General features: G+C 39.1%; 1 non-coding gene across 1 annotated transcript; it reads right to left on the bottom strand.

Annotated features, from left to right (window-relative positions):
• Positions 1-14087: 14087 nt before the first annotated feature.
• LOC122087822 lies at positions 14088-14194 on the bottom strand. The gene has a single exon (XR_006142886.1). It is a non-coding gene; the product is annotated as a small nucleolar RNA R71 (small nucleolar RNA).
• Positions 14195-14446: the final 252 nt, after the last annotated feature.

Genomic DNA, 14446 nt, shown 5'->3' with positions numbered 1-14446 from the left:
TCACCTTTGGGCTTAGGAACCTCTAGGTTACTGTCATTTTCTTAACTTTGGTGACATCACCTTTGGGCAAATGTCACCTACATTGCTTCCCTGTGGAAAATCATGAAATAATAAGATGTACCACTTTGGTGGATTCCACCTCATCATTTCATGGTTTCCTAAAGCAAAATTACTTTGCAACTAAGAATGAGCGGAAGCTTACACCCTTTTCCATATTAACATATCTCAATTTAAAAAAAAAATTCTCAATTTCATGGTAACCAATAACATATATATTTTTCAAAGCATTGATTTATGTTATTTTGTTTCAATGATTGAAACTAAATACAACATAAAATTTCAAATAAACATGTCATATTAAAAATTAGATCATTAAATGTGGCCCGAAACAAGGAATCCAACGCAAAAAACAGATTTCAATTTGGCCTTAAAACGAACCTTTAAATGAAATTTAAAATAGTTTAAATAAAAAAAAACCCAAAATGAACAAATTGAAACCAAATACAACATAAAATTTCAAATAAATATGTCATATTAAAAATAGATCATTAAATGTGGCCCGAAACAAGGAATCCAACGCAAAAAACAGATTTCAATTTGGCCTTAAAACGAACCTTTAAATGAAATTTAAAGTAGTTTAAATAAAAACCCAAAATGAACAAAAACCAAACAAGCCTTTAAGTTTTTTTTTTTTTTAAATCAATCCAAACCAACCGGTTCGGCCATATGAGTTCCGGGTCAAATTCGGGTCAATTGGTCAACGACCCGGTCAACCTTTGACCGAGTCAAATAGTGCACATGAGTTGACCCACTGTGTCGCCGGTTCAAATCGGTAGGGTTTCCGAGTTGAACCGGCGATGACTCGCCGCCTTTTTTTTATTTTTTTTTATTTTTCTCTCTCCTCCGGCAGCCGATTTCCGACGGCACGTGCCGACGCGTCCGGAGGTTTCCGGTGACTTTCGGCATACCGCCGCGACCGTCTTCTCGTGATCTACAACTTTCGTGAAGAAAGTTTTCCCATACAGGATCTTTAAGTGATGGTAAAATTACGATTTTTATGATTTTCATGATTTTTAATCAAATCAGGTTTTAAGTAACAATCAAAATCCTCATGTACAAGAAAAATTCAATCGATTCTTGTCCCATGTGGTCTGCTCTGATACCACTTGTTAGAACTCCCTATGGGTTTGAGATTGAAACCCTATTGAGGAAACCACACAGGAAAAACAAGAACACGAATCTAATAAAATTATGGAGGATCGATTTGTACCTTTCACCTAGTATGCTGAAGATGATTGATGTTGGTCACTCCCACTTTCGCTCTATTGGCTTGGCTATGGATCTTCTACAACCCCTTAGACCTCCTTGGTTCTCTCACTTTAGTGGTAAAGTGGGGAAGAGTGAATTAATGGCTGTAGGGACCCAAAACCTAGTATTTATAATACTGTCCTGCACTCAAAACCCTAAACCACAATGGGTTGAGCCAGCATATCCCTAAGCTTGAGAGTGGACCGAACCGGTTCATGCAATTTGACTTTCACCCATTTAATCAACCCGAATAATTAATTTAGCCCATAAATCCAACACGTTGATTCCTTTCCCACTGTATAAGGAAAAAGGTTGTGAATGCCTGAAGGAATGGGACCTCACTGTAGTAGTCACTGGCTGGTACAAGGCTGTACTGCATGATGCGGCACATAACCTTGGGTGAAGAAAACCAGTTGGAAAAGAGAGTTCCATAGAGGAATGTCCCCCATAACAGGAATAAATAGTGAAAAATCATCCCTTATGACCCAAACAAAGTTTAAGAAAAATTTGGCAATATCATGTGTTCATAGCTTCCACACTTTAGAAGATGGCAGAGCTCTATAGGGAACCAATTCAGCATCTCTTTTAAAAGAAACTGACCATGTTATTAGTTGCTTTTATAAAGATAAAACATAATTGAAGGAAATAGGCAGGTAATTAATGTACACCAGGGTAAAATGTAGAAGATTAGGAACATTGATGAGCCTTCTTGTAAAGAATAAAGTTATTTGGCCCTGTTATAGAGGCCTTATAGGGTTCAGGATGCACAACCATGGTGGATTCTGTGTATTGCATACCCAAAGGCCAACAGTTTGATATCATCAATCCATCGGATCATCTTCAAGGTTTTAAGTATACCGATACTAACCAATATATATTGTATCTTTTAAGTATTGATACGTTACTTATTAATTTTAAAAAAAATGTAACACATTGTATCTGATGGCCCTTGATTACCTCAAGAACAGCCATGGATTATAAAGTTAGGTTATCCCTCCAGAGGAGGTTTTCAATGGACTAACTTCCTTTCCTTTGATTCCATTAAAAAAAAAAAAATCAGACCCAAATACATAAATAACTGATGAGCAGGGTACCTGTGAAAAGGTTATATGTAGTGCTCCATTTGCTGTGTTACATTTGATTTTTAATTACTATTGGGAATATGTCCAAATTCCTTCAATTAAATGTTTTGGTAATAACAAAAAATTCATAGTTTTAACTATGCGTGCTAAGTGGTGATTAATACAAAAATATAGCTCAAACTATGTTGTGATACCCTACTTTTAAAACCTGGTTTACTTACACGGTTGACCCGGTTTAACCATGCAGGACCCGAACCAGAGAGGGTTAAGGTGGGTTCCCTATGGACCCTGATGGAGGGTGACTTTGAACACAGGTTGGCTAGACAAGTCCGAGTCAGTGCCAAAGGAGATGGGTGTACCCAAGCCATGTACATGCATGTATTATAAGGCCATGTACAGGTAATGCTGGTATGTAGCCATATCCTAAAGTGTATACATATTATATATCTTGTACCGAGAGTGAGATATATGCTGAGAGTCGAATTCCATCGAAATCTCAATTGTTTGGCTAAGTTTTGACCAACAGGTGGGCGGTCACAAGCTGGCGAATCCACCCACCAGTGTGACCCACCCATGTGGTTACTAGATATTCTCTAGCATAAATAGTACTTATTGTGTTTTTACTTTTTCACATTTAATCCATTAAAGAGTGGGTGAGAAAAGTAAAGAAGAGAGAAAAGAAAGGAAGAAAAAGAGAACGAAGAAGAAGAAATGAAAAGAAAAGGAGGAAGAAATGATTTTAAGCGACGCTGAGGTTTGGTCTTCTCATTCTGGCACCGAAAAAGTGATCCCCAACACGAGACCTATGATTTGAGGTGAGCGAAGGCTATACTTCTTAAACTTTCGCAAAACCCCAAGTGAAACCCTTGATTTCGGTAGAGTTCCTTGAGATCTTGTTAATCCCACTTGAGATGATGAATCTAAGGTTTAAAAGATGGTATATGTGTTGATTTTGAAGGTTTAAAGAAGTGTTTACAAGATTTGAGAAGCATTGGTGATTTATTGAGTTAAGAGGTGATTTTGGGGTTTTGGAAGAGTTCTTGAGCAAAGAAGGTAAGATTGTTTTTCAATCCTTAAATCTAACTTAGATATAGGTTAGAATAATATTATAAGACCTTATATGTGTGAAAAATGTGATTGAAATAACCCCATTTGATTTTCCCAAGGTTGAGGAGCGTTTCAAAGGAGAAAACCAATTCTTGACCCCATAGGTGGGTGAAGACCGGCGGGCGAAGCCGCCTGCCTATTGGGGCAGCACCTTAATTCTAACAGGCGGGTGAAGATCGATGGGCAAACCCACCCGTCGGTTGTACCGGCGGGCTATCTGGCCAGTCTGTTGGACCGGCGGGCGAAGACAGGTGGGCTATCTGGCCCACCAATCAGATTTTTGAGCTCGAATGGGCCTAAAACGGGCGGGTAACCTTCTTTTATGATTTTAAACATGATTTAAACATCAAACCTCATTAGTTTTGACCCCAAGGTGGTGAAATGCTAACCTCATTCACTTATGTTAGGTTCCACTAGAATTTACATTTCTCACACCAGATCTCACCCGTACCGAACATGAGCTTTTGTACCCGAAAAATAAGTGGGGAGAGGACATTTGACTTTATTTTAAGCTTGTTTTGCATCATTAAATTGTATCTAGACTAAAAATGTCATCATACAAATTATGTGTTGATTAGTCATCCTCGTATGCCATTCGCACGTATTGCTTGTGCATTCTAAACAAATGATTTATGATATGTGTGTTGTGCTTTACATTCTCAATGCTAAATGATTGATGTGCTTATATGATGAATGGTTAGATTACTGTGCATGATGCATTATTAGACTAGATGCCATAGTCGGTTTAGAAATGAGTGCATTGTTGGCCCGTGGTATGGGACGCAGTGGCATTATGCAATCGTACTTTATCATATAGGAGCATACGGTTTAAGATTATCATTCCCTGTGCTATGACCCTTCCTAATAGGGGTTGAGGTGTTGGGTTATCCCTTGGGGGAAAGCAGTGGTTAGGGTTGTCAGGTTACTGTGGCGGTTAGACATACGCCCGACGGGTCATTAGGACAGTCAGTAACCTCAGTGGTATATTCAAAAGGATCAATCGTACTACTTTTAAATCGTCAGGGTCGGCACCTTTACATTTTTGTCAATTACTTTTATGTTGAGAGCCGGTAGTCGATATGCTTTACTTTTCTAAGTACTCATGGTGGGCCTTCTCCGACAACCCTATGGGCGTATCGCGGGATGGAGTTTGTGACTCGTACCCGGGGCATACGCACACTGTGGTTGTGAGTAGTACATAACCTAAGATTTACTAATATTGTTTAGGTGGATAAGATTTAAAATGAATTGCATTGCACATAGTGCATATGGATGTAGATGTTTGTGTGGTCTTTCTTTTCACTCACTGAGCTAGTGAGCTCATCCCACGTGCTCACCTCTTTTAGATGATTTTACAGGTCACCCGCCTGAAGATCAGGAGTCAAGCCCCACAGTCGAGTTTCCTGTTGAGAATTGGTGGGTCCCTAAGGATTATAAGTACGACACTGATTGCATGTGCGAGGGCTGTGCTGTGGGATCACAGTAATGACACCATACAGGATTTCGCTTTTTGATTTTTGATGACCTCCCCTTTTGTGTACTTGATATGTAAATTGTTATTCTTTTTGTGTAAATATCATGCCATGTATTTAGCTATATACTACAATTTGGGTATCAAGTATATTGGGGATATTTATAGGTAATTTGAGTCTTCTGCTGAACTTTTGAACACTTATCTTAGGTGTGGGTATGCTGTGGTGGGGTACTGTATGAGATGATCCTGGCAGGTTTGGGTTAACCAGAGTTAACTTGGTCACCGGTTCGGTTCTGTGTGAACGGGATGTGACAAACGGTGGTATCAGAGCGTGATGCTCTATCCACTCATAGTATACCATTTAGACCGCATAGAATCTATAATAGAAAATGGGGTTGGGTAAATGTAAAACACTTTAAAGAATTAAAAGTAAAAAAAAAAAAAAATGGTTGCATTTAATTATTGTATTTCATAACATGCATTAGAGAAAGTTTGCTTAGAATAAATAAAAGATTAGTTATTTGATTGCATAACCCATCGAGTACGGATTTAACAAAATTTTGGCAGCATAACAACGCTAAAATAAGATTTTCCAAAATTTTTAAATAGAAGCACCTGATAGACAACATACATATATGAATAAGCATAATCAACAAACGCTGTTATAACCGAATTACAATAAGTTTGTCAAGCAAAAAAAACTAACAAAAAGTCACCAACAACATCATAATACCACACCAACAAGTCCAAATTACAGAGAAAAGTACAAAAAAAAAAAATAATCCACCATAAACACATAAACAACATGGAGACAAGTAAAAAGCTGATTAGGATAGGCAAGCTAAGTCCTCAGAGACCCTCATCATCATCTAGCTCTACTATTGCATCCCTCCTAGGCCTCGATTTAACTTTGAGCCGACGATCGTAGTGATCAAACCTTGCATTCACTAGTTGCACATCCCTCCGAAGTAAGGTAAAGTCTGCTGAAATAGCATTGGCCGTTGTGTCCAAATCCTCGCTCAATCTTAGGAATGAATTCTCTAATGTAGCCTGCCTTTCTAAGATATTTTCCTCTCTAGTAGCACTCTCATCTAGTCTTCTCAAGAGCTGATCTTGCCCATCTTTTAAGGCCCTCATGTTGGTCATCATACCCTCAAAGTCAAATGCGCCACTCTCAGGTGGTGGGACTCTATGCTATGTGTCTGTAGCCCTAGCAAAATTAGGATCAGTACCTCTCAAATCAAGAGGCTCCTCCTCAGGGATATCCTTGTCTAGAAAGTCCTCCTCGAATTGAGGAACATAATCCTCATCCTCCTCACTATTTTCCTCCTCCTCCATGTGGACATCCTCCCTGTGGACATTCCCCCTGTTCCTGCCTCCTTGAGCTCCTGCCCTCTGAGGTACATCCATAAGAGCTTGGAGACCCATCCTGCATAGGTTTTTCCTGCTAAATTTGTCCGCTGGAGTCTTTTCCTCCTCACCACTCAAATCTACCCCAAAGAACTCGAAAACCCTTGTGAGGGTCCTACCATATAGGAAACCTCCGTCCTCAGGATGTGTGACATGATGCTCCATAGTCTTAAGTATAATGTAGGGCAAGCATAAATGCTCGGCACCTCCCTCCAAGGCCTTGTAGATGCAGAAGGCTATGTAAGCTGCCATGAAGCCCACTTGGTTCCTATGACCTCCTCTAGGGAGCAAATTAAACTGAACCAAGCGAGCAAATACACGAGCCTCCAGGTTGAATGTTGCCTCAGAATCCGGACGCACCTTGTTGCCACTAATTGTCTCGTAAATGTGATCCTGCATCTCTGAACTTAAGGATGGGGCCACGGGCTTACTCCTTGGGGGGTTATAGAATTGATGCCTAACTAATGACATATCTAAAATGCTAGCAAGAGTGTCCACAGTCAAACGAATGTTCATCCCCTTTACCATGCTGGTGATTGAGTACTCTCCATACTGGTAAGAGACCTCCAAATTATAATAAAATTTTTGAACAAGGTGTTTATAGCATGGGTGGTCAATATTAAGGATGGACTACCAACCCAGTGCAGTAAACCTCTCTTGTAGTTGAATCTTATTGAAATCACAAGTTACCACGGTTTTCTCCATCATTACAGGCTTTTTTAGGAAGGTCTGCCAATTCGTTGTTGCCCTCAAACTCCAAAAGAGTCCCTCATCATAGTCTAGAAGATCCATGGGGGCATGTCCTTGTTGCCTTGTACGAATAGCTGAAGAACTAGTCCCTACATCCTTCCTTTTTTAAGTTGTGGCCCTACATCTATTGGAAGAGGATGCGGGTTCCTTGACCTTGCGAGAAGACATTCTAGTAAGAAAAGAGAAGAAATAGTGATAAGTAAAAATGTTGTATGACAAAGGAAGTAAACAGGAGGGTGAGCAAGCACATGTAAATGCACCTAAATATATAATGTGGATCATTATAAAAAGAGAGGTGGTTAAGCCATGGAGAAATGAATAGGAGAAAATCCCCAAACATGACATCCACTAGCATGTTGCAAAATAGAAGAGTAACAAAGGAGTATAAAGCATGGCAAGTGAGAAGTGATAGAAAGTCTCATAAGAATTTCCTCAAGTGGGGTAATTGGTGTCAAATGGTAGAAAGCTCCCAATTTCAATATACAAGTTCAATCCAAGAGAATGAAAATCCCGTAAAAGTGTAGAACTTGAAGCTTACATGTCAATGATAGTAATACCTATCATTATACAACCAAGAATATGTAAAAATTTCTATTATGACATTGAGGTGCTAGGAATGAGAGAGATTCAAAGTTGTTCACAAGTATGGATTCAAAGTGTAAGTCAAACATCATTGCACCAACAATTAATGGTAAGTGATTCAAAGTTGTTCACAAGTATGGAACGAAGTGAAGAGAATCATAGAAACCCCAGAATTTTTTTTTTTTTTTTAAGAAACCTAACACAAAAGAGATGGATTTTCATAGAAATGAGATGGAATTGCAAGCATGTACATGTTTCCATGATCTTTCCAACAATGTAAGTGCAAATCAAGGATAAGAAATCCCATTTGAATTGTTAGTTGGGGAGAAAAGAGAAGAAATAGAAGAAAACCCCATATTGGAGAAATTAGGGCACGGTTTGGGATTCTCTCATAGATTGGGTAGTAAAGCCCAAAACTATGAATGAGTCACAAAGGAAGTATCATATTCTCATGGAATGACTATTCTATAGAAAGAAACATGAAAAAAGTCAAGTTTTGGGAAGTATGGATGGATTCAACACCCAAAATATATGTTCCAAGAAGAGAAATGGAGAAGAGACTTACTTGAGAGTGAAAGATGCTTGAATCTTTCAAAATCCATGGAATCGTGGGTGGATTCACAAAGTAACCCTCTAAAATTGCTTGAGTTGAGCCTAAATGTAGAAGATGGGAGAAATGAAGGTCAAAGAGGCTTAAAAGCCCCTTTAAGTCTGCCTCGGGTTAGACCGGCGGGCCCTGACCGGAGTCGCCCGCCAGTGGCCACCTGTAAGCTGGAAAAAAAAAAATTGAACGGGACCACCGTTTTACTTGTCAAAGCGCTAACACTGTACTCTCAGGGCTAAGCTATGGCTGGATGCAAGACATCATACACTATAATACCCTATGTTTTGGTATATGATTATGTGGCTATGTTGAAATTTTATGGTCAATCTAAGAGTGAAATTGATCTCGTGGGCTATGTCATAGAATGAGAAATAATTATGTGCTTATGTAAATTCTAAGGTACTTAACCAATGTTTTGTGTACGGTATGATCCAGGTGCAAGGACAAGATGGTACGCACTAGATCTGGTAGCAATGCTCGAGGAACCTCACGTGGTCCTCGTCCTATCGGTCGTCCACCAAATCTTCGAAGGTCCCACTCTGTGGGGGCAAACCCCACTTCCACAATCTCAAGAAACCCTTGACCAGGGTGTGGCACAAAGGGACCCATCTTTGACCACACTTCTGAATCCTTCACCTGTCATCACTCCGAGTGATGTTGCGACCATAGTTAGCAAATTCGGATTCGGGAATTATTCGGGTGGAAAATTATTCGGAATAATTCGATTGATTAATTTAAGGATTCGGTCAAAAAAGCGGTCAAAAAAGCTTATTGGGTTTTTTTTTTTTAATTGTTTTTTATTGTTTTTTTTTTTTAAATAACGTTTAAATGGACCGAATAATTCGGTTTAATTCGGATTCGGTCTGAATTATTTGCGATTTATATTATTTTTGAAAAATCCGTGAATTTTAAAGAATTTTATTTTTAATTCGGATTCGGTCCGAATTTTTGATAAAATTCAGAAAAATTCGGTTCGAATTATTCGGCCGAATTGATAACACTGGTTGCGACCATAGTTCAGCAATCACAACAAGCCTTCCAACAACAAACGCTCTAGTAGCAGCAAGCATTTATGGCTACTATACAGCAACTGTTAGACCTTCCTCAACCCGGTCAACATCCTCGGATAATTGCTCCATAAGACCCACCTGTAGGGTCTGGTATGGGACCACAAACTGGAGGTGCACCACTTGGTACGACACCACATGAGCAAGCCGGAGGTACACCTCCAATTCCGCCACTCAGCACTCCTCCATATATGGTGCCCCCTCCGTACCCTTACTATCTGGCATATGCACCCAATTACCCGTCGACGAATAATACGACAAGGGTAGTGGAATCTTTCAAGAGGAACTTGCCACCTGTATTCTCTAAGGTGAGGAGTGATCCTCTAAAGCCGAACCAGTGGACCAAGAGCTGAAAAAGATATTTGAGGTAGTTGAGTGCACTGAGGCACAGAAGCTTATTTGTGCAGGGCTGCAACTCAAGAATGAAGCCAACTCTTGGTGGCAAGCCTCTAAGCCTATATTGTTTGTCGCACATCTGGAACCCACATGGGAGCAGTTAAAGGAGTTGTTTTTGGCAAACCATTACCCTCGTAGCTTCAAAGACCGTAAAGAGGAGGAATTCATGGCCTTGACTCAAGGGAATAAGACTATTCTTGAGTATCAACAGTAGTTTGAAAGCTTGTTCCATTTTGCCCCTAAGCATATGAGGTCAGCTGAAGAAAAGGCTACAAGGTTTCTGAAGGGATTAAAGGCATCTATTGGGTTAGTGCTCGAGGTCTTAAATTTGACAGATTATGGCCAGATTGTGCAAAAAGCTAAAATCATGGAAGATAAGCAGAAGGAAGAACAATCCATCACACCTGGATTGTGGAAGAGGACTAATCCATTTCCGGACATGGGCAACTCATCCAAGGTTTACCGTGGATCATCTAGTTCTGGGCCTGCATACAGACAGCCCGATAGGCCATCTGGCTACCTTTCTCGGCCAGCTGGTGGTTCGGGCTCTACATCTTTTCGCCCGAACACTAGTACGGTGCCTACAGTCACATGGCCACCTCGTCCCCCATCTACATCAGGTCAAGTACAAAGGGGCCCTACCCCAGTTTTGGCATCACAGATCCGTTGCTTTAATTACCACTCTTATAGGCATTTTTCCAAAGATTGTCGAGTCAGACCAGCCTTACCATCTAGTCAGCCCTCTGTGTACAGACCTCCCTTAACTCGAGGGAATCAACCGCAAGGAAGAATGTATGCCTTATTAGCTGAGGAAGCTGAGGCCATCACAGAAGTGGTAGCAGGTACATTTTAATTTAAGATTTTTCTTATGCTGAATTTTGATGACCTGCTATACTTATATACATTGTTGCACTAGGTGTTCTATCTATATCGGGTATACCAGCCTATATCTTGTTTGATTCAGGAGCTACACAATCGTTCATATCTAAAAGATTTATTGAGAAACTTGGTATGTCGCTCAGAACACTAGATCATGAGATAATTGTTAGTAATCCTATAAGCAAAGTTACACAGTTGAAGGAGGTGTATGGGCCATGCCCAGTTGAAATCAGTGGAAAGAAATTGAATGCACAACTCATCAAATTCAACATGCAGAATTTTGATGTTATATTGGGCATAGATTGGTTGTCGGCCCATCGAGCAAATATGATGTGTGCCGAAAAATTAATTAGGGTGACAAATGATGAAGGGAAAGAACTGGTATACCAAATAGATAAAATAAAAAGGGCTAGAAAGGTCCTCATCTTCGCTCTTCAAGCAGTAAAGTTGTTGGAAAGTGGATGTTAGGGTTACTTAGCATCGGTACTTGATGTTGATGCAAAGGTTACACCTTTAGAAGAGGTAGAGGTGGTTAAAGAATTTTCTGACGTCTTTCCAGATGATCTGATGCATCTACCGCTTGATAGAGAGTTAGAATTTACCATAGACTTGATTCCTGGAGCAGCTCTAGTGTCGAAAGCTCCATACAGGATGTGATGAGCACATTTATGTGTGAAATCTAGGGTAGTAAAACATGTATTTTACATATTTAGAATGGAGCTACCTTGGGTTTTACTCTCTTTTTGCAGGCTTTATATTTTCAAGGCCTTAAGGACTATCGGGTGCTATATCTTCAATTTTACACGTAAAGAGGTCTTATTTATTTCCATGGTTGCGAAGAGGACGAAATTCTGAGCAAGATGGACATGTTCAATTAAAAGTACACATTCGTTTGGTCACCCGTACAAATGATTATTCTTTTCGGGTCAGAAAAAGAATAATGGATCAGAACTGAACCGAGATGCAGAACCAGCCCATTTGCAATTGTCCCAGAGGTACAAGGAATACTCCAAATGCCAACAAGGATCGATGGACCACATCATTAAATGATTAAATATTTGTTTTTGGTAACAACAACTACCTAGCGTAGTTGGTGAGCTATGGTGTACAAAATTCTCTTGCTCACCAAGAGGTCTCAAGTTCGAATCTTATGGTTGTTTTTTTTTAAGATTTTGTTGAAGATTTCCTACTTTTCACTCACTTAAAGCACTAAGGGTATGGAGGGGATTTCCACATCAAATTAGAAGCAAGGAAAATCATGGAAGCAAGAAGAGAAGAAAAAAAAAGGAAAGAGAAAAAAAGGGGAGAAACAAAGATTTTCCAAATCTTCTCTCTCCTCCACATCATCATCCACCAAAAGATTGTCCAAATCACATAAAGCAAGAAGGAAGAAAATCGTCCCTAGGAGAGAGAAAAAGAAGAAAAATAAATTAGAAAAAAAAGGAAAGAAAATAAGAAAAAAAATTATAGGAAATTTATTTCTCTCTTCTCTCTCCTCCACCTTAGCACTTTTGGTCTCAAAAGATCTCACAATCAATTGTGGGTTTCTCTCTTTTAGGAAAGAGAAAATTGTTACCCTACCTCCCCATTCCCTATAAATACAACTCATGTAAAAGGAGGAGATACAATTCATTCTTCTTCTAGTTTTTTTTAGTTGTTCTCTCTCTCCCTCTCTCTCTCTCTAGTTTTAGTTATTCTCTATTTTTGCTTTAATCACTTTTGTAATAGTTTTTTTATTTCAATTAATGCAAGCACTCTTTTATTCTTATTCAGCCTTTTTATGTTTATGATTTATGCAATTGAGTTGTAATTTTTTTAAGTTATAGTTCTAGGCTTAGATCTAGGTGACAAGATCACGAGCCGTTGAGCAATTTTTTTTTTCAAGTTCAAGCATTGATTTAAGTAAGTAGACTCCGTCAGTAGTCTTCTCTCCCCCCTCTCATTCCCTCTTCTGACTACCCTTTCTTTCTTAATTTAGGATTTTTATTTTCAATCGTTACATTATTGCTATTCCTTTCCCCCAAGATTCATGGCTAGTGTATGTGTTGGCTTTGCCCCTCCTAGCCATAGAATCATCAATTTATTGCTTTTATTTTAATTGTCTCCCTTTCCCTAAAGCCAAGTAGAGTAACCCTCGTAAGAGTGACTCTCTGGTCAAGTAGGGAAGCTCATATTATGATGCATCCCTCGGGCTAAGTAGAGAAACCTACTTGTGAGTCTCTCTCTAGCTTTATCCCCTTTCTTTTACTTTATTTTTATTTCAGCATTTTTTTCCTTTATTTATTTATTTATTTTTTTAATTGCGTAGGTTGTTTATTTTCAGTTATTTATTTATTTAATTTTAATTGCGTGACTTGCGTCTTTAAATTCTTAGATGACGAATGGTTAGGATGTTATTTTTAGGACGGTAATTAGAATTAGATCACAACCATTAATTAATTCACTTTCGCATTATTAAAAGAAATAAAAAATAAAGTGGCTGCTCTCCCTGTGTTCGACCCGTAGCTACACTGATCCGTACGCTTGCGGTTACATTTTAAATGTCAAACAAGTTTTTGACGCCGTTGCTGGGGAGACAGTTCCATGTTATTTTTCACTTTCTTTTGATAAATCGGAGTGCTTTGTTTGCTTTGTTTTATATATGTATATATATATTTTTATTGAATTCCTAAGAAGAACAACTTGCAATAATAGTTGTATCAGTGGAGGTCGCCATGCTTCACAGTATGATAAAGACAGGTTTCGCCCTGTAGCAGTACCTCAGGAATTGACCTGAGCAACCCCGGATCCCTGCCGGTAAGCTCCCAAAAAGCAAAAAAAAATAATAATAATAAATAAAAAATTCAAAAAAAATTCAAAAAAAATCATCAAAAAAAAAAAAAGTTTTGCTATCCATTCTTTTGTGCTTGTCTTACTTTAGCTGTGGGTAGTTTTTCTGTTGCATGAGTGTTAAGTGGGTACGTAATACTAAGAATCGGTTAGAACGAAGAGATCCAACAAGTAGTGACCCTATACGTTTGCTCTCTTTAAAACCCTTCAATATGGGAGAACCAACAGCATAACCCTTCACCTAAATCTCTGAAAGATAGGTTCTACCTGCTAGAACAGCCCAACCTTCCTGCATAGTTCTACCACAAGCCCAGGGCAATATTTTTGAACTCAAATCTCAATACATCACTATGTTGCCCCACTTCCATGGGTTGACCTCTGAGGATGCATACCTATTTCTAAGGGAATTTGAAGAGGTATGTGTTCTAATTAAGATCCAACAACTTTCTGATGATGCTGTTAAGCTTAGGTTTATCACTTTTGCATTGAAAGACCAAGCTAAGAAGTGGTTGTATGGGTTACCCACAAATTCCATAACCTCATGGGAACAGTTCACAGTTGTCTTCCTTAAGAAGTTTTTCCCAACTCACAAGACCAATAAGCTTAGAAGTGATATCCTTCAGTTTAGGCAAAAGCCTAGTGAGTCATTTTCCAAACTTATGGAGAGATTCAAGGATCTACTCCATGAATGCCCTCACCATGGCCTAGACCTATGGGATTTATGTCAAATAATTTATGAGGGTATTGATTACCCAACTAAACAAATGATAGAGTCTATGTGCCCTGAGGGATTCACATCCTTTACAGATGAAGGAAAGGCATGGGAATTCTTACTTGACTTAGCTGAGAAAACCCGTGAGTGGGAATCAACCCAAGAGAGTGAAAGAACCATAGGAGGAAAAGGATATTTTGTGGATGGGATAGTAGCCAAGGAAGCCCATTTGGATAGCCTAATCAA

Source organism: Macadamia integrifolia, chromosome 8, assembly GCF_013358625.1.
Source record: "Macadamia integrifolia cultivar HAES 741 chromosome 8, SCU_Mint_v3, whole genome shotgun sequence".
Lineage (NCBI taxonomy): Eukaryota > Viridiplantae > Streptophyta > Magnoliopsida > Proteales > Proteaceae > Macadamia > Macadamia integrifolia.
The sequence above is the reverse complement of the archived record's forward strand: the minus strand, read 5'-3'. Positions and strand labels throughout refer to the sequence as shown.